The sequence below is a fragment of the Scylla paramamosain genome, chromosome 18 (genome assembly GCF_035594125.1).
Source record: "Scylla paramamosain isolate STU-SP2022 chromosome 18, ASM3559412v1, whole genome shotgun sequence".
NCBI lineage: Eukaryota > Metazoa > Arthropoda > Malacostraca > Decapoda > Portunidae > Scylla > Scylla paramamosain.
Genome location: NC_087168.1, coordinates 16,342,150 through 16,367,149, shown reverse-complemented (window position 1 = coordinate 16,367,149; position 25,000 = coordinate 16,342,150). Strand labels below are relative to the sequence as shown.

Sequence of the window (25,000 nt, the reverse complement as noted above, 5' to 3'; positions counted from 1 at the left end):
CACTACTAGCAACACCATTATCAACATCACCATCATAACCACCACCACCACCACCACTACATAACTACCTTTAGCAAAAACGCCGCGGCCTTTCATCCAAGTCTTAATCAAATGAAACACGCCTTAAGTTATTCATCAAAAGTTCAAAACCTGAGAGATGTGAGTTTATTTATTCACTTATCAAATTTTCATCCCTTCATTAATTATTGCTGGACAGGACGACTGTGTGTTGGCATTCAATCATCTGCAACGGGACAAAAAATTAAGTGAGGTTGTGGAAGTGTTTACCGAAGGAAGGGGAAGCTGAGGGTGACTGAGTGACTGACTGATTTAATTCTTTTACTGCCATGACCATCCTTTGTTAATATTCAGAGCAGTGTAAAAAGCTGCTTGCATGAACACACACACACACACACACACACACACACACACACACACACACACACACACGGAAGAGAATGTTGCTTTAATCTGTTCTAAGCTAAAAAAAACGAATGAAGACTGCAGTGTATAAAAGAAGTGACTGAAATATTATGGGTGACTGTGGGAACTATTGCCTCGTAGTGGAATAATTAAGGACGAACCAGAATTAAGTATTAGCTGAAACACCACACGACCAAACATACAAGGCATTTCAAAAAATAATATTACGAGTGGTTTTGAACTGATTTCTTTAGGGACTGGCATATTCAGGAAATCTTTCTTCTTATCGGTTTTGTTGACCTTGTCCAGAGCATCCCTACATATAGAAAAAAAAAAACGTACAATAAAAAATGCAATACAGAAGGTGAAAAAAAAAAAATCCAGGCAAGAGGGCAGGTAAGAAAATAAAATAAACGTTTAGTTCAAGACAGGTACTTAAATAAAATACACGTTTGGTTCAGAGAGCAAATACTAAAAACAAATGTCTGCTTTAGAGGACAAATACTAAAATAAAATAAACATCTGCCGAACAAGAGAAGCTACGGCGTTTTGTGTGCAGCAACTGAGATAACCTACGGAAGGAAGCATCCATTAGTAGGGCACATACGCCCCTTAATACACGCACTATCGCTAACATTTCGTGTATGCACAAGAGCTGCGTGTGTTGAGGGGAACAAGCTCATCCTATACTAATCACTATATTAATTGGAGTAGATAGTAACACGATGCATAGGTTTAAATTCTTGCTTTTTAGTCATTTGAGAGAGAGAGAGAGAGAGAGAGAGAGAGAGAGAGAGAGAGAGAGAGAGAGAGAGAGAGAGAGAGAGAGAGAGAGAGAGAGAGAGAGAGAGTTAATTGATTAAAATCTCACAACAAAGGGATTATATGATCAGAGAGAGAGAGAGAGAGAGAGAGAGAGAGAGAGAGAGAGAGAGAGAGAGAGAGAGAGAGAGAGACCAGTAACCTGACCTCATAAGCAGTATCAGATCATAACTACCACCATGAAAATCTCCTCTCCTCTCTTCTCCGTTTTCTATTAGTTCACTTTCATTAGAGACTCAAGTAGCTAGCTCGGTCGTTCGTCCTCTCCCTCCGTGACTCCCCTTCTCCCTTCCCCCTGATTGCCTAGAGCGCCCCACCTTGCCACTGCTTCTGGGAACACAAAGGCGAAGTAACAAAAGAGCCATCAGGGCGTAATGAAGGCAGGATCAATGTGGTTCCGGCAATACTTTGAAGACTGGGAGCTGGGAAGGCTATTATTGGGGAAGACTTTGATGCTGTAATGGTTTGTAATGGTTTTAAATGTACTGTAAGCCAGGGTATACAGTGGCAGCTCGTCATGGTCAATAGTCAAGTAATGTAGTACAGTCAGTTAGTGTGTTTAAGTGTTTTTCCTTCATATTTTTCCTCTGTGGCTGTATTTTGAAATGGTTTGAAGTCTTATCTAGTGGAGTTTTCTAAGGTATGGTTATAGTTCAGTAGTTAAGTTACGTAGTATAACCATTATTACTGGATTTTTTCATTAATTATTGTCCTAGGTCTTATTTTCAAATGTTTAGGCGTCTTATTTCGACTATTTTGAACAGGTATAGTGAAGGTTATATAAAAAGTCGTGGGGCAACAGCCGAGTAACGTTCCACAATCATTATTCCTGTGCATATTGTTTTCCTCAATCGTTTTAACTCAGTGGCTGTACCCTCAGATGTTTCAGCCATCTTATTTCCAATACTCTGAACTGGTCTTGTGAAAGTTACCAGTGTTTTCGAGAATTCACGAGATATTTATATAAGAATTCTACATCTTCAGTGGCAACACACAATGATGGCCAGACTAATCATCTTTGTGACCTTTGAAAACAGTGTCCATGAGAGAGTTAAGCGTTTCAGAATACAGGCCCTGATCCGCTGACAATCTCATTACAGAACGTGATAACTGAGGGATTCCGAGCAGATCAGGTGACTTAAGATTGAGGGGAACACTAAAGGCAATGAGAGTGAGTGGTATAGTACAGAATCTCTCTCTCTCTCTCTCTCTCTCTCTCTCTCTCTCTCTCTCTCTCCTAATCTCATCATAATAAAACGTTTACATCATTATTTATGCAAAGGGAGGCTCCACTTATAATGACCCTCTCAGCAGAAAGATAAATGTTTCCTACTTAGCTATTGTCTCTGTGTGCCTGCGTGCTTGTGTTTGTCTTCATCGTTATGTGATGTATCTTTTCTCTTGCATGGAATGAGATTAAACAAGGGATACAAAACGGTTCAGGAAGGTAAGAAATAAGGAAGTTGGTAAATAAGAAAGGAAGGAAGGAAGAAAAGGAAGGCTCGATGGATGGAGGGAAGGAAGGAAGGAAGGAAGGCGTAATCCATACATGGGCGAACAAGGTCTCCATCTATAAGCAAAGTTGATCACATCTTCCCTTCAATTAAAATAAAAAAAAACAAATGCAGTAACACGGACAGTAGTACACGGCATGCGCAGAACACAAAAGAAGAACAATAAGAGCAACAGAATAACAAGCAACGATCGATGAAAGAACACAAGGCAGACAGAGAAACAGACAAGTAATTTCTCCTAGTTTTCTTTCCTCTGTCCTCATTCCCTTCATTGTGGCATCCCTTCTTCTTCGTCTTTCTCCTCCTCCTCCTCCTCCTCCAAGACCCTTCCTCCGCATCGTCTTCCTTCTTCCTCCTGGCAACAACTCTCCGCCAGGAACTTCTAGACTTACTCCACTTTTCCCAGATTTCCCAAGACGCAGGCTAACGCGGCAGACTTCACTGATTATGATTCCCGGTGCACTGAATCAGGTTAGCGAGAGCCACAGCCACTCCAGCACAGGGCCACTCCGGTGCTCACAAAGGGAAAAGAAGCGGGCGGTGTCAGTTCCAGGACATAAAATGAAGTGTTTGGTGTTTGTTCCATAAAGCAAGTAGCAGAGGATTTTATAGTTGTGTCTCTTGAAGCTGCAGGGCTAATATTTTAGTTTTAGAAATATTGCTGTTTTGATTATTGTTCCTTTAAAGTCTTTATAATATATATATTTTTTTGATAATTATTTCATTATATATTTTTTAGATAATTATTTCAATCTCACTACTCCGTTTCTTTTATCATATTCTAGTTATTTCTGTCTCCTAATTGTATTTCTTTCACTACGCCAAATTTATTCTTCTTTGTCCTCTATTATTTCATCTGTCCACGTCTCCTTATTGCGTTTCTATCTTTATTTTTCATTATGTGACATACATTTTCTTCCTGGGCTGCTAATCATCCCTTTCACCTACGTATGCTTTCATCCTTCATATCCCTCCCTAGTCCACAAAAAAAACAACTCAGTAAGACCTGTAACTCACATGATATTACTAACGATCATTTCAATTGAGAATGGATTTAGATAACAGATGTGCCGGTGCTACAGTCAAAGAGGAAGGGAGAAAATAATCTGTAATTAACCCAAATACCACTAATGCCAATCCCTTCACACTTCGCGGAAAATGAGGCCGTGGAGTGAGGCATAGAGCGGAGGGGGGCGAGGCATCTTTTACAATCTTAAACCCTCCATTAAGCCCTCTATTAAATCCTTGTCGATACTGGCCCGGTAACTCCCCGCCATTCTCTCCTTTCATGTTCGGCCAGGTAATTACAGCGTGGGAATGTTTACGGTTTACCTGACCAGCTGGAAATGGGGTAGACTGGCGCTTGGTCATTTTTTAACTAATTCGAACCCGAGGTATGAACTGGCAGGCAGTGAGGAAAGTTATGGTGAGGGAAGTGAAGTGAATGATTTGGATGGTGTATTGTGCACTAGTGTTGTGTTTCCTCCCCGCGGCGATGCATCAATAAAATCCTGATGGAAAGTTAAAGGGGTCGTATTAATATGTATGGGCAATTATCGCGAGTGAACAGGCCAAACGCAAAAAAAGTTGTGAATACTAATGGGCATGTATTGGGAACTTGTCTTTTAATGTAATCGCCATTTCATCATTTTGCAATCTGTAGGGATATTGAGCAAGAATTATTTTGTGGAATATTATATCACAAATTTGGGCAACTGTATGTACACCAGATGAAACTTAACTTAATCTAATCTAATCTGATTTGGGAAACTTCATCTAAGCCACGAGAACGTAACCTAACCTAACTTAACCTAACGTAACATCACTAACTTGGGTAACTTTAAGCCAGGAGAAACCCAACTTAACCTAACATAACATAACATAACCTAACCTAACCTAACCTAACATAACATAACCAAACCTAACATAACCAAACTTCACGTAGATATAAAAGATCCAAAAAGTCAGACAACACAAACCGAACGTCCCTCCTAGCAACTATCAAATGAAAGGGGAGGAGAAAACCTTATAACTTGACTCCAGGTAAGACTAAAACTCAAGAACAATCGTTACCTTCACCTACACTTCACGCAGGTAAAATTGCTACTTGAGACTTCCAGGCAGAGAGCAAAAGCGATTAGATTATTTTCCTCAAGGGCATGGCGAGGGAAGGGTAGAGGATGAGTCTCCTTAACACTTTCACTGATATTTGGTACACCTTTCCTCAATTACTAAACATTTTAAGGCATCTTTACTTGTTCATCAGCCACTTACAATCCAAATGGGTAGAAACTGAAAAATCTATTCTTTTTAATCTCCTTCCTTGTAAATGTTCATAAAAGATTTCAGGTATTGCCTCTAGTGGTGGTAATTGTTTCGCATTGCAGTGAAGGGTTGAGCAGCAGAATAATTACAAGAAGTGCGTGAAGAAGAGGTAAGTATTTGAGAGACTGTGTTGTTTCTGAAGGTCAAGGATGAATGTAATAAAGACTGGGGTGGCTCTTGTAAGATACCCTACCAATCCCCCCCCCTCTTTCTCTCTCTCTCTCTCTCTCTCTCTCTCATCCACATTTTTCCGGATTCCTCTCTTTTCCAGATTTTTTTTCCGCATCACTCTGGAATTTAAAGCATTTTGTTTTTCGCACTGAGTAATTTTTAGGTCCAGTTTTGCCTGATTTTGTTGTTCTGTTTCTCTCTCTCACTCTTCACTTTTTTATCATTTTTTTTTATCCTACTTTTTCTCCACCTCGTCCGTCCTATTTATATTATTTTTTTATACCTTTTTCTCCTTCCTTTCTCGGTATTTTCATTGTCCATACTGTCATGCCCTCAATTTCTCTCTTTTTTTTTTGTCATTGTTCTTGTTTTCTCTTCTTCCCCACCTGCATTTTCTCTTTATTTACCTTCCCGTCTGAAATCTACCTGTGTCACCGCCATTTCTCTCTCTCTCTCTCTCTCTCTCTCTCTGTAATCTGCATACAACATAAGCTGATTTCCTTTTTCCTTGTTACTTCCTGTATAAAACGTGAAGAGGAAAAATTGTTATTTACTCAAAAAAAAAAGAAAAAAAAAGAGACTTACTTTGCTTTTCTATTCAGTAACCATAAATCCTACGTGCACCGCGGAATATTGAGTTTTGAAAGTAAAGGAAGATTGGAAAATTGTTATACGTATTCATTTAACGTATAGAGTTTTTTTTCCTTTTTTTCTTTTCCCCTCCCATCACATTCCTACGTGTTCCATGTCTAAATTATAATGGGTGCTTTCCTTCTGACATTCCATCCCATTCATAATTTCTCCCTATCTATACTCCAATGCGTGTTTCTCTTCCGACATCCCATTCCTAACTTGTCCCTACTTATATTACAATGAGTGTGTCAGTTTCTCAGTTTCGTATTTTCACAACAATCACGTGGACTTCAATGGTAAATAGAGCACCGTTCACTCTTATTATCGTACTTCCCTTAATTAATGAACTGGATTTTCTGCACTCAATTTACTAAAGGAGCAGGAGTTTAGTATCTACATTTTCACAGAGTCTTTTGATCCTGAGTCATAATATCCACATGAAACCAGTAATTTATATATACGTACCATCTTAATAATTACACTACTTTAGAGTAATACCTTTCTTATTCATTCATTTATTTTTTTCATGTAAGAGGGGTTCCGGCCAAGGGCAACAAAAAGAGTGCAAAGATGAAGACCCGGTGAAGATGCCAGTCCCAAAAGAGAGCAGTGCCAAAAGTATGAAGAATTACGAGGAGAAATGTCCAGAAACTTTGGGTAATCCTTTTCACTTTTTCTCTCTAGGGACTGGCATCTCACTGGGCCCTTCTTTATATGGTTCTTGTTGCCCTTCGCCAGTACCACTCTTACAAAATAAATAAAGAGCATTTTTCAAGGTCATTTCAAGGCAGTATCAATAGCTCTATATTATCTTCGTATTTGAAATTCCTCATGCTAAAAAAGAGGAAAGAGAAAAAAAAAAGAAAGTAAAGAAATGCATTATCACACTCACCACCGCGCCCTCCATCACCATTCATCCACACACTGCTACCTGAAATGTGGAAAAAAGAAAGAAGGTTAAAAAAAAATGGAAACGGGAAACAGATAACAGAAAATGTGCAACAGAACTCAGCCAATTCCTCTCTCTCTCTCTCTCTCTCTCTCTGCACGCGCACTTATGATATTCATCGTTGTTTCATTGCTTCGTTCCACTTAATCAAAGCATCGTACCAAGAACTATGAACCCAAGTCGAATTAAGCTCATTCTTCATATTTCCTCTTGAGTATAAGGGCACAGAGAAGGTAAGGTAAGGATGCTTGAGAGAGAGAGAGAGAGAGAGAGAGAGAGAGAGAGAGAGAGAGAGAGAGAGAGAGAGAGAGAGAGAGAGAGAGAGAGAGAGAGAGAGTGTGTGTGTGTGTGTGTGTGTGTGTGTGTGCTGGGTTTTATATATGCAAACAACATTTTTACAACTTAGAGGCTGGTGGGTGAAAAATGTGCTTGGTCTTAAACTCCACACCTTCCGCGCTGACCTTGCGAACAAAAATGAAGCTGACTGGTTAAAAACATAACTGTTAAAAAGAAACATACATTGGGTACACTGATATGCACATTACTAACAAAGCAATAATGTATGAATCTTGTCTTCCATGAGTGTGTGTTTGGAAGGCGTCAGGCCTGAGTGAGGGTGCGCCAAATTTATCCTCAAATCTGCGACACACACACACACACACACACACACACACACACACACACACACACACATCATTGTAAATTTTACTGAAATACGATGCATAACTTCCAACCTGTTGTTATTTTCTTCCTGAAAATCCGAGAATAGGCGAGTTGGCGATATGTTGGAGGCAGGAAATGGTTTCTTTTCTTGGCCTAAGCTTGCACTAAACTTCAGTTCCAAACAGCCACGTTCGTGAACAGTGAGTCGCTTCATCCTGAATATGGTTCAGTTTCAAGTTCAGCAAATCTTGAGCAAGAAACGTGATTTCATAAAATGTCTGGAAACAAATTGTACTATCACTTGAAGTGTGTGGCTCGTGCCACCTCGCTGCAGGAGGCTCCTTCCCGTCTACGACTAAGCGTGCGGCAGCACCACGGCTGCCTGCCGTGGTGCTCCAAGAAGCGCACGGTGGCCACCTTCTGCTTTAAGGAGGCTCACTGGCAACAGGGAGCCTCTGGCGAACACGAACAGACCGCAGAGTGCGGAGTGAAGGACCTGGCGAGGCTGAGACGCCTGTCGGCTGATCTGCCCGTCAAGGTGAAGTACTGGACCAAGGGGCGGCCCAGCAAGCTGCTCCTGCAGGTCTCACTGGGCGTCCTGCTGGACCAGGTGGAAGGCAGCCCCACTTCCGAGGCCTGGCTGGCATTCACTGCCACAGGCCAGGAGCAGCGGGTGAGCTGGCGGCCAGCAGAGCACCTGGACTATGCTGACGTCGACCCGCCCCTGAGTGACGATGCCGTAGGGGACTTGGCCGATCCACTCCTGGAGCACGATGGCCTAGAGGACTTGGCCGACCCGCCCATGGGGTACGACGACCTGTGGGATTCTGGCAAGGAAGAACTGGACCCCGAGACTCCTTCCCCTTGCCCTGCAGAGGAAAGCAAGGGATCTGATGGGGAGTGGGTGACGTTCAACCTCCCCATCGGCAAGACGCTGCGGCTTCCTCGCCACACCGAGGGGGAGACGGCGTCAAGGTGGCGAGGCCCCGGGGCGTGGACCAGCGAGGACGACCTTTACAGTCCCCGCGCCCTGCGCATCGTAAAGTACATCCGGCCTGCAGTGAAGAGGTCGCGGCTTCCCGAGGGTCCTCAGTGGTGGGAGCTGGGCAGTGCTGGTACTCCTGCTGCTGCTGAGACCCACCCTACTCAGCGGACCAATCAGCATGACACTGGCCTGTTTCCTCTAGAATGGAACTTGCCTACCTTCCCAGAATGTAGTGCCGCGCCTCGCCGCCGTGGTGAGGCAAACGCGGGGGTGCCCGAGGTGGATGTGTCTGCCCCCACTAGCAGTGGTGAGGCGGACGCGGAGCTACCCGAGGTGCCCCTGCCTGCCCGGCACCGTGGTGGGGCAGCGAAGAGCAGGGTGAAGCGGCCGGCGCGCCCCTTCCTCTGTGTTGTGATTACCGTAGCCTACATGATCTTCGTCGCGTGGGTCTTCATCAAGGACGACAACTTCCTGAACGCCATTAGTGACCAGGTGGATGAACTCTTCGGTGTGAGTATATTAACGCGCTTCGTTCACCAAGCAAAGGCAAGACGTCTGAGTCTAGAGACATTTCGGAAGCTAAGTGGTTTGGGTACCGAGTGAGCTGTGGCCCTAACATCCCAAAGCCTTTATGGTCTCAAGTCTATCTAGCCTGATGATCACCTGACTTGAGACACATACCACCGTCTCACTACTAAATGACTTGCTCCCTTCACAAACACACACAGAAAGACAATGACGAAAGAGAAGAATGACTATTATATTTACCTAAGTTTCACATATAAGATAGGCCGGTCAAGGGCACTTGAAAGGAAATATACATTGTTGAGATTATCTAGCTGTGCAGTATGTACCTGCCTGTATTTACCAAGTTGAAGTAATACAGGATTCTATCCAAACTCATGTCGTTCCCATTTCTACTTTTATTTCTACCTACTGGACGAATAATCATACACATCTAGCACAAAATAACAAAATGCATAGCTTCTTGTCTCCACTTCTACTTTAACTTCAACTCGTAGGCTAGCTAGTACTTATACCTATGTACTCCAAAAATAATAAGATATATACATTTTCGCTTCCATTTCTAATTTTATTTCACGTAATGAACGAGTACTTATGTCTATTTACAAAAAAATAATAAAATAAACATCTATATGGTATCCATTCACATACAAACATGCTCTTCAATGGCAGTGGGTAGTGCATTTATATTTATTGGTACAAGGTCTCTTTGTTCTGCGTCCATGGGTGGTGAGATGAAATCAGCGTGTTTACAGCCACACAGCTAGTGACGCAGGCCAAATTTCGGTTCTAACCATCCATAAACAGCATTAATTCTGTTAGAGAAATTCAGTTAACTCTGGTGATGAAGGTGGTGATGGTGGTGGTGGTGGTGGTGGAGGTGATGTGTGTGTGTGTCAAATATCACTTCCTATTTGTTTCACCAAACTGTTTTTCCTTCTACTGACTTTACTTCTACTTACTTTACTTGCATTATTTTACAAAATATAATTTCACATGGCAAATTATTCATGATCCTTTATTCTTTCCTGTCGGTCACGTGAATGCCCCATGAGTTAAGCAGCTTTAAGTCTTTATACTGATATGGAATTATTGTCCTTTCATTTCCAGACTGATCAAACAACATTTCTTTTATTCATCAACAATCCTCTTCCTGATGGAGATTCACTCACGTGTACACTTAAATTAACTTCTTTTTATCTTATTAGTGTCACCGTCCCAATTTCTATTTCCTGTTTATGTTTCCGTCTTGTTTTTTATGTTCTACCTTTCTCTTCTTCCTCTATCCTCCTTCTCCCTCCTTCTCTTCCTGTTCACAACGACACATCACTCACATCAGTTGAGTGGTAACTTGGAAACCCTAGCAACGGTCCCATTATTACGCAGTTTCCGCTCTAGTCTGTGTGTGTGTGTGTGTGTGTGTGTGTGTGTGTGTGTGTGTGTGTGTGTGTGTGTGTGAAAAGGTGAGACGCAACAAACTTTTCCCATTCGCGTCTCTTCAAAACGTTTCTCAAGAAGTTCCTCGTCACTCAATGCAAATCTTTTCCTCCTCGTGGCAATTCCAATCTGAGGTCACTGGGTGGATAAACAGACGCGCCACAAACACACACACACACACACACACACACACACGATGACTGCAATACTTTCTCAATCATCCATACCAAGGGTTCCCAACCTGTGGTACATTTACGCTTTTCAGAAGGCACATTGGGTGTCAGAGAATAACCACCACTGTGCAATACATGGTGTAACCTGCAGTCAGATTGCACAACGTCGTGTTATTTATTTAATATTTATTTATTTATTTATTTATTTTTGCAATTTCCTCATTTTAGTAAGCAAAACTTTCATCTAAATTATATCAAGAGTATGGTGAATATCATTTGGTTTTCATTATTATGGAACTATTATGGAACCGTAATCTGTACTGTGCCTGAAAGGATAAGGTACGGGATGTAATGATCATTATGGATCATTATATCATAAGAAAGATATGCATGTGATGGATTAAGATATTTTGTAAATTACTTGAGTTTAGTTTATTGATGCTGTAACCTTTAAGATTCCCATGCAGTCTACACATACAAATTTCAAAATAAAAATATTATGAAAATATTACAATTCCATCTTTTTTATTATTAATTTGTTTATGGGTACACGGGAACATATAAAAATGTCAAAGGGGTACAGAGGAACAAAAAGGTTGGGAACCACTGATCTATACAAAATATGAAATAACAGTAACAACACCACTATTACTATAGCTAAAGATTTTCACCACAATCACTACTACTACTGTTAGTAATACTGCTATTACTACTGCTACGAACATCACTTAAAACAACAACAACAATAACAACGACGACGACGGCGGCGACAACAACAACAGTATTACTTACCATCATCACTCTCATTGAGCAGGGAATGAACAACAAAAAAATAAATAAATAAATAAAATAAATAAATAAATAAATAAATAAACAAATAAATAAACAAAAATAAGATAATGATGTACAGTAAAACGCACCACGCCTTCACAATGCACAGCACAAGAGGAATCATTCATCGTGTCATTCCACAAAGTAAAGGCGCGATTTTCGATAAATGAATGAACGGACAAAAGAAAGGACGGATGGATCTGGCAGCCGCGGTATTCATCATTAAAATGTATGACGCCAATAGGAGCACCCAACACACCGTCACCGCCGCGTCAACTCAAGGCCAGCAGCTGTGTCCCTGTATAAATGACCTCAATGTTGCGGTGTTGAAACTAAATCACCCAAACAATGATGGCTAAATCCAGGCCGGCTTTATTCACGCTATCAATTCGTATGAGTGATGAAACAGCGGCGAGAAAAAAATCTATATATATTACTGGTGATCTATTCTTTTTTTTTTTTCACATTTACGGGTGCTTTTGTTCATCGCCGCATTCCAACGAGTGGGGAATAAAAATGTGCGTCGAGTCTTCCTGGTAATGTGGTGAGGAATGTGCTACTTGCTGGCTTGAGTCTCCCGCACACGTCCTGTCTTCTTTACCGTGGTGACTTGAAGACTGTATGACTAGCAGTATTATTCTTATCGTTGGTACTGCGTTTTTCTTTTTCTTAGTCATTATTCATTATTTCATCCCATCTTTGTTGTTGTTGTTGTTGTTGTTGTTGTTGCTGCTGCTGCTGTTGTTTTTCTTCCTTTTAGTAGTAGTAGCGACATTGCTAATGGTAGTATTGGTCGTCCTAATAGTAGTAGTAGTAACAACAGCAACAGCAACAACGCCGCATATTTACGTAGGGTCGGCAGGGGCGGGGTGCACCAATATAGGTTATCAGCCGTCCAAACACAACACACGCGGCCACACGACACTAAGCCCACACAGAAAAGACACACACAAACACACGAAAAAAAAAAAAAAAGGAAAAGTAGGTCGCGGCTAAGTCCACAAACTGACCTTGTATGAGCCAATCAGGTGAAGGTCAGGTATTAGAGCCATCCAGAGAGCCACTCCAACAACGCCGCGCCTCTCACCATTAAGTCCCGCACAATATGGAAGAAAAAATAATAAAACCATCCACCATTTAAATACGTAATCGATTTGTCCTTGTTTCTTTTTCTCGTATTTTCTTTCACATTGATCTTCTCCAGTTATCTCTCTCTCTCTCTCTCTCTCTGCTCCTCAAACACAGATCAAATCTATCGTTATTGCATATTCACTGGTAAGACTCCTTGCACCTGAGAGAGAGAGAGAGAGAGAGAGAGAGAGAGAGAGAGAGAGAGAGAGAGAGAGAGAGAGAGAGAGAGAGAGAGAGAGAGAGAGAGAGAATGAACACGGGGGTTGAAGTTGAAGAGATAGGTAGGTAAGTGGGGACGTCTGGTGATGAAGGAGATCTGGTAATGGATGAGGAACGTCTGGTGATGGAAGAGAGGGAGGGGAAAAAAATACACGGAATATTTGGACGAGAAACAAAGCTGGCAAAAGACGAACAAACAACAGACACCAGCGGACGGACAGTGTTGCTACTTACGTGATGGTCTGTGATGAAGTACACAATCAAGTCTGAAATAGGGAAGTTGGGTAGAAGTAGGATGAAAGAGATTCCCTCCTTAGCCATCTAGAAACAAAGGAAAACCGGGTAAGGTGGGGAAAAGAACTATGGAATTGTGTGGTAGTAGTAGTAGTAGTAGTAGTAGTAGTAGTAGTAGTAGGAGGAGGAGGAGGAGGAGGAGGAGGAGGAGTGTTAATACAAGTCTGCGAGTGAAAAAGGAGAATCGTATCACTCTAGAATACTGGACAAGAAAAAGGAATGACAAACTGATTGACAAAAGATGAAGGAATGAACACACACACACACACACACACTTCTTCCTCAACAGACGCGGGAAACAACGACTGCCTAACAAAGTGCGAAGCGAGTCAGAGAGGCGAGTGAATGAGACGAGTGAGTGAGGCGAGTAAGTCAAGAGATATGAGAAGAGAGTGAAGGTTTGCAAAAGTAGATAAATGAGGCGGCATCTGACGGGAGTAAATAAAGAAAAAAATAAATAAAGGCAGGTACAAAGCAAGAAACCATTAGTTCACGTGACTAATGAACGGAGCGGAGGCGATGATAACAGGACCTTTGTGATCGAATTTCTTTTCACCGGGAGAGTCCGTCATGGGGAGAGTAATTGGCTCCCTCTCACTGGCAATTACCTGTTAGGGAGAGGAAGGAGGACACTGAAAAAGGAGTGGGAAGAGGACGAGTATTGTGTAGACTTACCTGACGTGATCTAACCAAAACTAACAAAACCTTAATGTAACCTAACCTAACCGGATCTAATGTGAACTAACCTAATTAAACCTAACCTAACCAAACCAACCCCGAACCTAATCTAACTTAACTTAACTTGATCTAAGCTGACCTAACCATAACTGCCCTAACCTAACTTAACGTGAGAAGCACTGCATAGACTATTAATGGTTGTTAGATAGGGAGTCATAGCAAAACGAGGAATAGTGAGAAAAAAAAAGTCGTAGTAGCAGTAGTAGTAGAAGAATTGCATGGACTATTAATGGTTGTTAGATAAAGAATCACCTTATCATTCGCATATAACAGAAAGAAGAGCAGCGAGAAGAAAAAAACAACAACAACAACAAAACATGACCATTGTGTAAGCTACTGAAGATCATGAAATAAGAAAGAATGACTGTCCTATTTTTACAGATTCACCAAAAAAGAAACTGAATGAGATGAAGAATATATATTATGTATTATTAAAGTCAGCAAAATAAGAAGACAAGAATAAAATGCTCTTTTCGCTGAACTAAAAATAAAAAAGAACATTGAGTAAGGAAACGTAACAATGTTGGATATTAAACCATGGAAAAAAAAAAAAAAACTAACGTCAGTCTTCTTGTCACAGCAGAGCCAAAGGGACTCCAACCCACGCCTCGCCTTGTGTGTGTGTGTGTGTGTGTGTGTGTGTGTGTGTGTGTGTGTATGTGTGTGTGTGTGTGTGTCTTTCTTTCTCATCCATAAATAGGTAAAAACTTTATGAGATGAACTTACGTGTAAAAAAAAAAATATGTCAGACTATATGGCAAGACAAAGAGCGGAAATTCTCTCTCTCTCTCTCTCTCTCTCTCTCTCTCTCTCTCTCTCTCTCTCTCTCTCTCTCTCTCTCTCTCTCTCTCTCTCTCTTACCTTTTATATGAAACTCATCCATATTTCCAGTGAAAGAATTAAACTTTCCAGGAGAACCGACCTCGAGCTTTGTGTGATCGGTAAAGTGACTCATTTTTTTTATGCTTTCTGAGTGGCACGTGGCTCTCTCTCTCTCTCTCTCTCTCTCTCTCTCTCTCTCTCTCTCTCTCTCTCTCTCTCTCTCTCTCTCTCTCTCTCTCTCTCTCTCTCTCTCTCTCTCTCTCTCTCTCTCTCTCTCTCTCTCTCACTCTCTCTCTCTCTCTTTCTCTCTACCCAGTGGCCTCACGTACACAGATAAGAGCAGGAGAGGAGAGGCGGCTGGATTTCGGGTCATGGAAGGAATGCAGTGAGTGTTCTAAGCTGTATTGCCAGATAAGCTCAGACTCCTCGCTCTCGTTCTTCCGGTGGTCGTGATCAAGTTATATGTAATTCAAGGTTTAAGTTTTTCTTTTTCGTTTCTTTGACTGCCACTTGGTACATCTTTCCCTAATTACCAGTCACTCTGAGACATCCTTACTTGTTTACGTGTTTTACTTGCAAAATGTATTCTTTTTCGTCGCTCACTTTCATGTGGATAAAGACTTCACGCACTGTTTCTGATGCTGTTAATTGTTTCGTGTCGCAAGGAAAGGGTTAAAGTTCAACTGTATCTTATGCTGATTTTACCATTTTATTCTAACATTACTAGTATTTCTGTGCACCTGTATGTTTCGGCGACGTGTGACCTTACTTGAAGGGGCGCCGCACAAGAGATTTTTTTTAATCACTTCACGTCTAGGTTAAGGAAGACATGAAAACTGCAGAATAGGGGAGAAGGACGACAACTAAGTAAGACAGAGCACAAAGATGACGAAATATGCTATTATCATTTTGCCACTGGATGACCCACAGGAAGAAACTGAACTGTGGTGACGGGGAAGTGTCTGACCAGGAAGTGTCTCTCCTAGGGCAGCGTATCGCACGACTCAGTTTCTCCAGGGTGGAAAAAAGCTTCATTCCAGCACAGTGAACACGAAAGGAGGAGGAGGAGGAGGACGAGGTGCAAGAAAGGCATGCTGTTGCTCTCCTGAATGCTGCACAGAAAAAGAAGCTGCTCGAGACTAACAAAGGAGAGCTGTGGGACTTCAATGTTGATATTCTCTCAGTAATTAAAGTTCCGTGGATGCCGCGCGTGTGTTACTTACTGTCCACGTTACCGGAAGGAGTGCAGAAAAATAATACGCACAGTATTCACGAACTTACATTGCAGGTTTTAAGTCTGTGACCTTGAGTTGTGTTACACGAGACAGAGAGAGAGAGAGAGAGAGAGAGAGAGAGAGAGAGAGAGAGAGAGAGAGAGAGAGAGAGAGAGAGAGAGAGAGAGAGCACGTTTCATTATTACTTGACACTCCTCTCTCTCTCTCTCTCTCTCTCTCTCTCTCTCTCTCTCTCTCTCTCTCTCTCTCTCTCTCTCTCTCTCTCTCTCTCTCTCTCTCTCTCACACACATGATTTAATAAGCGCCGTCAGCAAATAAAATACCTGCAAAACAGAATAAAAAGAAAGAAACGTAAAATAGAAAATAAAAATATACAATGTTTAGCTGTGAAAAACTCCCTACACACTAAAGATTTTTGGGGAGACATTTTGGAATTTGTGGAAAGGAGCAAGAACGAAACTGAACAGGGACTAGCTGACCTGGTTTGCCCAACATCGAGTTAAATCGTTTATGGTTCCTGTGAAAGCTAAGCCATTTCACTGCAAAGGCTTCTTATTCTTAAACTTCACAAAAATGGCTGGATGGAAGTTGAGCTTATTTCTTGAAAGGACACAGTCAGTCTTCATCTTTCCGGTGTTCATGTCACGGGTCGCAAAAGCAGATCAACCTTCTCTAACCCTCTGTCTTCTGCGCCTTCGTCAGCAGCACCCATTACAACCATGTCTCATTTCATTGCATCAACAAACCTTCCCTTAGGGGTCCAATATCATCTTTCTGTATATACGTGTACTTAACCCTTTGACTGCCACTTGCTTCACCTTTCCTTAATTACCAATCACTCTGAGGCATCTTTACTTGTTCTACAGCCACATCCAATCTTTGAACTGGGAAAAAAAAAATGTATTCTTTTTCATCGCTAACCTTCTTGTCAATGTTTTATAAAGACTTCACACATTTCTGCTGGTGCTGCTAATTGTTTCGTGTGGCAGTGAAAGGTTAATACAGTACTAACACTTAGAGTGTCACGAGTAGGTGAGTAACACTATTTCTTACTACAACTTACTCTCCTTCTCCTGGCGAATAGATCCATCTCCGGCAGCCTCCTCCCCCCACATTCCTCGTCTGTCCATCTGACATGCCCAGGCCACCAGATCACCTTAGTCTCGCCTCTTTACTACTAACCTAACCTAAACTTACATGTGTTGTGCCTCTGATGAAGTCCAGTAATTTCAGTCCTTCTTGTTTTAGTTTTGTTCAGCAGTGTGTATTATTAAGTAAAAAATAACAAGTGTAGTTTTTTTTTTTCAGATGTTTGTTTATAAAATGTGTTAATTCTATGAGATATGACTTTTTATTGCTGTATATTCTTATGTGACGACTATCTATCTATCTATCTATTATTATTATTATTATTATTAGTAGTAGTAGTAGTAGTAGTAGTAGTAGTAGTCAGCAGTGTAACAATTAATGCGATTGTAAGCAATTAAAGAGCAGATTTGTTATATAGTCACCAGTGCACTAATTACGTAAACGTCTTTCTGTTCTTCCCTTCAACACACAAATTTCCTCATAATATCCAGGTGATGAGGGTTTCTTGGATGTGGACGCCGTTAAGCTTCAAAACGTCCCGAGTTCACACTTACGTAAATATTAATTAAGGTTGACACGTGAGCTGTTCTCGCACGTGCCTTGTTGTCGAGATTACCTTTATTGCTATTGAAAGTGTCATTGCTGTTATTATTATTGTTATTAATGTTAGTGCCTTGTTGTCGAGATTACCTTTATTACTATTGAAAGTGTCACTGCTGTTATTATTATTGTTATTATTGTTAGTACTACTACTACTACTACTACTACTACTACTATTATTACTACTACTACTGTTTCTAGTGCTCCTGGTGGTGGTGGTAATAAAAGTAGTAGTAGTAGTAGTAGTAGTAGTACCAGCAGCAGTAGCAGCAACAGTATAGTAGTAGTAGTAGTAGTAGTAGTAATAACAGCAACAACAGTAGTAACAATAATGGTAGTAATAACAGTAACAAAAAATAATAACAGTAGTAGTAATAATAGTAGCAGAAGTAGTAGGAGCAGCAACATTATTAGCAGTGACAATAGTAGCGTCTCTACAATCACCTACAATAACAAAAGACACTGGAAAACTGAAGTGACACAGATAACAACCAATCCAAGCTTCCCATACATGACTATTACCTGTTACCAAGCTCCCGAGAATCCTTTTATCTTCACCTTCAGCCTCATCTGTTTCAGGAAGGTGCGGAAGGGAACCAAGGTGGGACAGATAATGATACTGATGACCTTTCTACGTGCTGACCAACCAAGCGTTTCTATTGCCAAGGTGTGTGTAATCTCATTATTATCCTTCATTATATTTACCATACAAAGGGAAAAAGGGAGAGTGTTGTATACGTAAGGGCAGGAGAGAGTGAAGGCGAAGGGAAGGGCTGAGACAGAAGATGCAAGCTGACGAAAACCAATGAGTGAAAAAGGAGTGAGGGAGGGAAAGAGACGCTAAAGACAGAATGTGTGAGGTGAGAGAAATGAATGAAGTATTGAAAAGAAATAAAGAACATAGTGAACAAAGTGAATGAACTAGAAATGGGAGCAAGAGCTTGAGAAAAGGGAAAGGACTGACGGGGAAGGATTAACACAGGTAGACAAGTTGACAGAAAGGGAAGGAATGACGAAACACACACACACACACACACACACACACACACACACACACACACACACACACACACACACACAAACGAAGGACAGTAAGGATACGCTCGAGGAGAGGAAAAAGATGTGACTGCATAATGAAGACAAGAAGAGAAAGTTATGACAAAGGAAAGAGACAAAGGAACAAGGAAAAAGACGGGACAGCAGACATGCAGACATTCAGTGGAGGAAGGATATGAAAGAGTGACGGGAAAAAACAGATCCAGGAGACACAAACTGAAGAAAACGGAGGGAGAAGTGACAGGAAACAAGCAGGAAATAAAAATATAAGCTTGAGAAAGGAAAGGAAGAAGTAACAAGGCAGACAACAGGAAGACAACAGAAAGCAGTATAAAGATTAAAGAGAAGAGAAAAAAAAAAGTGAAAGAGGAGGGAGGAGAGACAGGAAACAAGTGGCAAATAAAAATATAAGGCCTAGAAAAGAGAGGAAGGAGTAACTAGGCAGAACAGGAAGGAACAGAAATCAGACAATATGAAAACAAAACAAAAAAAAAATAAAATAAAGAGGAAGGGGGAAGGAGAGAGACGAAACAAATGGTAAATAAAAATCTAAGCTTTAGAAAGGTGAGGAAGGAGTAAATAGAACTGGGAGGAGAGAAATAAAGTAAAAAAGAGAAAAAAAAACAAAAGCATAAGAAAAAAAAATAGGAGAGAAGGAAGGAGAGGCGAGAAGGAAATGAAATAGCGAGAATAGGCAACAAAGGCGTACAAAGTTAGATAGCAGAGGAGTGAAGACTGGAAATGTGACAACTGAGGCACGTGTGAGCAGCGATGCAATGCTCACCTTCATACGTAACACTCGTTTTTATCAGATGCAAAAATCCTCGTTTTCAGCAACACGTAAAACAAGGAAGTGCTTTTACGTAAATTAAATACTCTTAAGCCTTTCTCATGCTGTAACATTATTCATCGTGGCTAATGACGAGCAGTGGCCTATTTCTTTTTTCTTTATGAATTATCGGGTGGATGGGAAAAGATGGGAGTCTGACAGGAGCTTCGATGATACAAGTGCTGCTCTCTCTGTTGCTGTAACATTAATCATCGTGCTTTAATCAATGGCGCGCAGCAGTTCAATTCTTTTATTATTATTTTATTATTTTTTTTATGTGGTCGTATCATAGGATGCATGAAAATATGAGTCTGATACGAGTTTTGGTAATGTCCAGGTCTCTCTTATGCTGTAACATTAATCATCGTGCCTTAGTTAATGGTGTGCAGCAGTTTATTATTTTTTTTTATGCAGGATTACCGGGTGGATGAGAGAAGATGGAAGTCTAATAAGAGAATGGTAATACAAATGCTCCCGTCATTCTTTTTATGCAACACGAACAGCGGTCAAGGGCAACACAAACTATGTAAAAAAAAAAAAGTCCAATGAAGTGCCAGTCCTTAAGGAGAGAGAGAGAGAGAGAGAGAGAGAGAGAGAGAGAGAGAGAGAGAGAGAGAGAGAGAGAGAGAGAGAGAGAGAGAGAGAGAGAGAGAGAAAGGGCTAAAAGGATTATTCAAAGCTGTTATCATGACACACGTGATTAATTCTTTGCAAGTTGAAGTGGTGTATTCAGAATCAATTGGTACTTTCATATCGTTTCGTCTCGAGTTCTCCTCCGTTCTCTCTTTCTCTTCTGCTTCATAGGATTTCAGCGTTACTTTAGTATTTCGTTACCTTTGTGTGTGCGTGGCGCTCTCATCAGTTCCCATGAGTGATGCTGTGTAACACCTACCAGCAAGGACTATCGAATTACCCTTAACGTTTACAAAAGTTCACATTTCGCTTCTCGACACAAAGATCCTTTTTTGCGATAGTTAACAGAAGCCTGGAGGGAGGTCATTATGAAACCTTACGAGAAAGATAAAAAGTGGAATTATATAAAGAAAAAAAAAGTCAAGTAAAAAGAACTATTAACAATATCCATTGAATTTAAAATACATACATACAAAACTTCCCAGAACAGATTCTACATTATACTATTTTACGAGCCAGACTGGGATAATGCCACAGAAACGATGTTTACCTGTGAAAATGCTGAGGTACTGTACAGGTGAGTGAAAGAATGACAGCATGGGATGAATAATAAAAACTGAGAAGGAAAGGAAATATAAAACGTGATAAATCATAGAACATAAGGAAAGGAAACTATTTACCTGTGACAGTATTGCTCAGGTGGGTGTGAAGGAAAGGACAAGAGGGATAAGATACGAGTATAAGAACTGAAGGAGGTAGGTAGCATGAGGAAGGATAAATTACGTGAGGTAAAAAGAGAGGTGCTACCTGTAATAATGATGCTGCTGAGATGCTGTACTGGTGTTGTGAAAGGAGAGGACAGGAGGGATGAGAGAGAGGAGTTGAGGGAGGAAGGAAGCCTGAGAAAGGATAAATCACTTGAATTAAAGAATGGTGGCTGGTGAGGTACTGGGCAGGTGGAAGAGTAAAGGAGAGTGAAGGGAAGGACAGGGAGGGATGGGAGATAAGAACTAAAGGAGGAAGAGAGAGAAAGGATAAATCACGTTGGGTAGAGAAGGAAAGGTGTCTACTTATAACAACGAAACTGGTGAGATACTGTAGAGGCGAAAGGGTGAGGGAGAGTGAAGGAGAGCGAAGGAAAGAACAGAGAGGGATGGGAGATAAGAACTAAAGGAGGAAGGGAGGCTGAGAAAGGATAAAGTAAGGAAGGAAAGAAGGATGTCCACTCGTGAAATTCGATTACCGTTGGTGTATGACTAATCTCCCTCATCTGCCCTTCACGTCGCCAAGGATCTGTTATGGCCACTCACCGCCCACTCCTTCACGCACTCCCTAGAAAATTTATCTCGGCACTCCTCCACCTCTCCTCGCCTCTTAGCCTCTTACCAGCCGCCTCTCTCCCGGAAGCCCCGCATTGTCCCTCACCACGAGCACCAGTTACTTGCTTCACCACTGGGAGGAACAAGATGACACCAACGGTACGACGGAAAAGGAGGAAAGATGGGATGTATTGTAGGTTGAATCAAGACTCTAATACAGGAGAAGCTTTATCAATGGGAGGAAGAAATTGGTGATAATAATGCGACGGAAAAAGCGGGAAAAAAAAGTGATATATTGAAGGTTGAATCAAGGCTGTGTAATACCGGAGAAACTTTATCATTGGAAGGAATATAGCGGTGATGGCAATAACACGACGGGAAAAGGGGGAAGAAACAAGAGGGATGTACTGAGGGTTAAATCAAGGCTGTGTAATGCCGCGGCAGCTTTAACACTGGAAGGAAAAAGGTGGTGGTAGCAACAATGGTGTAATGCGACGGAAAAAAAAAGGAGGAAAGGTTGAATTAAGGCCGTGTTATACCAGATCAGCTTTAGTGCTAGGTTAATCTATTTGCTGCCATTAAAAAATATATATATTAACTTACCTATTTCTTTTGTGCTGTTTCTTTCTTTTTTTTATTTTTAATTTTCTATTCTCATTAACCAGAGAAGAAAAAAAAGTTTATTACAAGAAATTTTACTTTTCTTTTACATTTTTCATTTCGTATTAAGGTATTTTCTTTGGACTTTGCAAAAGGAAGAGACAGAAATTATGATATACAGCTCCATAAATAATTTCTGATTTGCTGATATCATATCGGTAAGGAGTCTACAAATTAACTACAGTGTATTAGACCGTGAAACTTGAGTAGAGGTGTAAATAGTTAAGTGTCCTCGTATATATAAATTTAAGAGGCAAATTTGGTGCAAGTTTATATTATAAAATCGAGCAAAAGAACAATATGGCTGAGGAAACAAGATTAACAGGCGATTAGTGTGGTGTTAATTTTCAAAATCGTACATGTTCATTTAGCGTTCACGAATATGTAAATTCAAGACGCAGATTTAGTTTAAATTATAAAAAAAAAAAAAAAAATCAACAATAACATTACTGATGAAACATGATTAACGAACGATTACTTCAGTTTCAGATTTCAGAATTCTACGCGCTCCGTTTGACCTGAACAAATTATTTCTCTTCACCTCTGATTCATTACGCTGACGGAACACGGGAGGAATAAATTGAATTACATTTACGTGTGCTGTGAGTAAAGAGATAGAAAGAAAAATGTGTTTCGTTGAACCTCATACGTTAACTTCATAAAACATTGCCACTCTTTCGAATCCCAGTCTTCTGCTGCATTAAATTGTTAAGCTTTAGTTTTATATAACACATTTATCTCCTTGTTTTAACTTGACTTTAGTAAAAAAGAAAAAAAAAAAACATCCTCTCTCTTTTTCTCGTTACTGTCTTCTTTCCCGTCACTTTTTCCTTTTGTACATTGCTTTTATAATTTGCTTTATTTTACGCAACTCCAGCCTTTGTGAATACCGGAGTAAATCTCTCTCTTTGGAAGTTCTGATCCCCGCCCCGCCAGCCCTGCTACCTCACGTGAACCCGCACCCCACTCTCCTCCCTGCCTCCTGCCTGCCTCTTCCTCTCCATGTACCCTGTGCTCCTGCTAATACTTTGGTCATGCAGGTAATCTCTTCTGTTCGGGAAATTATCTCTCTCTCTCTCTCTCTCTCTCTCTCTCTCTCTCTCTCTCTCTCTCTCTCTCTCTCTCTCTCTCTCTCTCTGAGCATGCGTGTGCGTGTGTACATCGACGCAAAAAAAATAATCATGTAGAATATTTCCATGTTACATATTTTATCATAAAGCTGCACTACTGTACATTTTACCTGTCTTTCTCTTGCTACAGGTGAATGCATGACGGGGTAGTGAGTTATACGAGAAATACACTACTGCGTCTCTGTGTAAAAGTCACTCCCATCGCATGAGTTACTGCCAAGATTTACAGCGTATTTTTTATGGAACATTTTCATTCTTTCTCAGCCTTACAGTCTTTGCTTCCCTGTTTATTTACCCTTTTTTTTGTTTCTTGTCTGTTATGTCCGGTTGATCCATCACATGAAATAATTACCAAGATTTACAGTGTTTTTTTTTTTATTTATTTATTTTTTTTTATTATTGTGATTCATGTGTTAACTTCTCTATCATTTCACATTTTCTCTGCTATTCATTCGCAACTGTTTCTTTTTTCCACGCTATTTCGCAACGATGATATCCGGTCAGTCCATCATTTGAATAATTACCCAGATTTCTAGTGCATTTTTCATTTTTTTTTTTTTTTACTTCGTTCTGATTTATATTTAAAATTGTCCATGCTTCTCTATATTTTCTGTCATTCATTCATAGCCCTCCACTTATTATTTCCCATCTATGTCCGGTTACTTCATCCCATTAATTATCAAGAGTTATAGTTGATTTCAATGTTTTTTTTTTTATCCGTAATCTTTTTTTTTTTTATTTTTTTATTTATTTATATATTCATTTATTTATTTTTTGCTATTCAGTCATGTTATCGATATAGGTTACTGTGAACATATTCGCGTCCAATTCAGAATATCGTGCAGGATGACCGTATTAGTAGTGGTGATGGTGGTGGTGGTAGTAGTAGTAGTAGTAGTAGTAGTAGTAGTAGTAGTAAATCACATCAGCTGAATTAGGTGGTACTTCTTTCTATTCACGTGTATGCAAGTTATTATTTATCTATTCATTTATTCATATGTAATATTTTTTTTTTGTTTTCCTATATTTTCTGCCATTCATTCTTTTTAGTCATGTCATCAGTGCTTTGGTGTTAATCTGCTCGCGTGCAATTTCTAATATCGCGCAGAATGATTCAAGGTTAGTTTTAATGTAGTTCTTCATAATTCGTAACCTTCACAACATTTTTCACGTATTTTCTCGCCAAAATTTCCTTTTAGTCGGAGATTTGATGCAAATTTGTTAGTGTATAATTAACTAAGGAAATAAGCAATACGACTTATATGATATTTTTACGTAATTCGTGTAATTTTTTACATACTTGTCTTTTTTCCTACATTTTCCTCCCAAAACATTAATGCATTCGCTGGTTGCCTTTTTACACAATTCTAAAACAGTAGAAATCTATTATTATTATTATTATCATTATTATCGTTATTTTATTTATTCATTCATTTATTTATTTTTATTCATTTATTTAGTTTTTGTGTGTGTTCCTTCTTCCCATCATGACGTCCACTCATTCTCTTGTTTGATGTAAATTTATTCGTGCACAATTTTGACTAACACACAATAGGATTTATAGAAAGTCTGTACGTAATTCTCAATCATCGTTAACTTGTACTCTGTTTTCCAAAATTTTCCACCCATAATATTCTTTTACTCTCTGAACGTTTATTGTAAATCTATTAGTGTACGGTTTAGAGTACCACGCAATACGATTAAAGGACAATATTACGTAATTCTCAATCACTGGTAGTCTTTACATCCTCTTTTCGTACATTTTCTTCCCATAACCTCCATTTTACTCTCTGG

At 40.2% G+C, this 25,000-nt stretch overlaps 1 long non-coding RNA gene across 1 annotated transcript in view; it reads right to left on the bottom strand.

Moving 5' to 3' along the window:
* Positions 1-6,777: 6,777 nt before the first annotated feature.
* LOC135109404 (uncharacterized) overlaps positions 6,778-25,000 on the bottom strand; it is a 105,408-nt gene continuing 87,185 nt past the window's right edge. The window contains exon 3 of the long non-coding RNA XR_010272691.1: positions 6,778-6,819. This is a non-coding gene — a long non-coding RNA (uncharacterized LOC135109404). The remainder of the gene's footprint in view (positions 6,820-25,000) is intronic.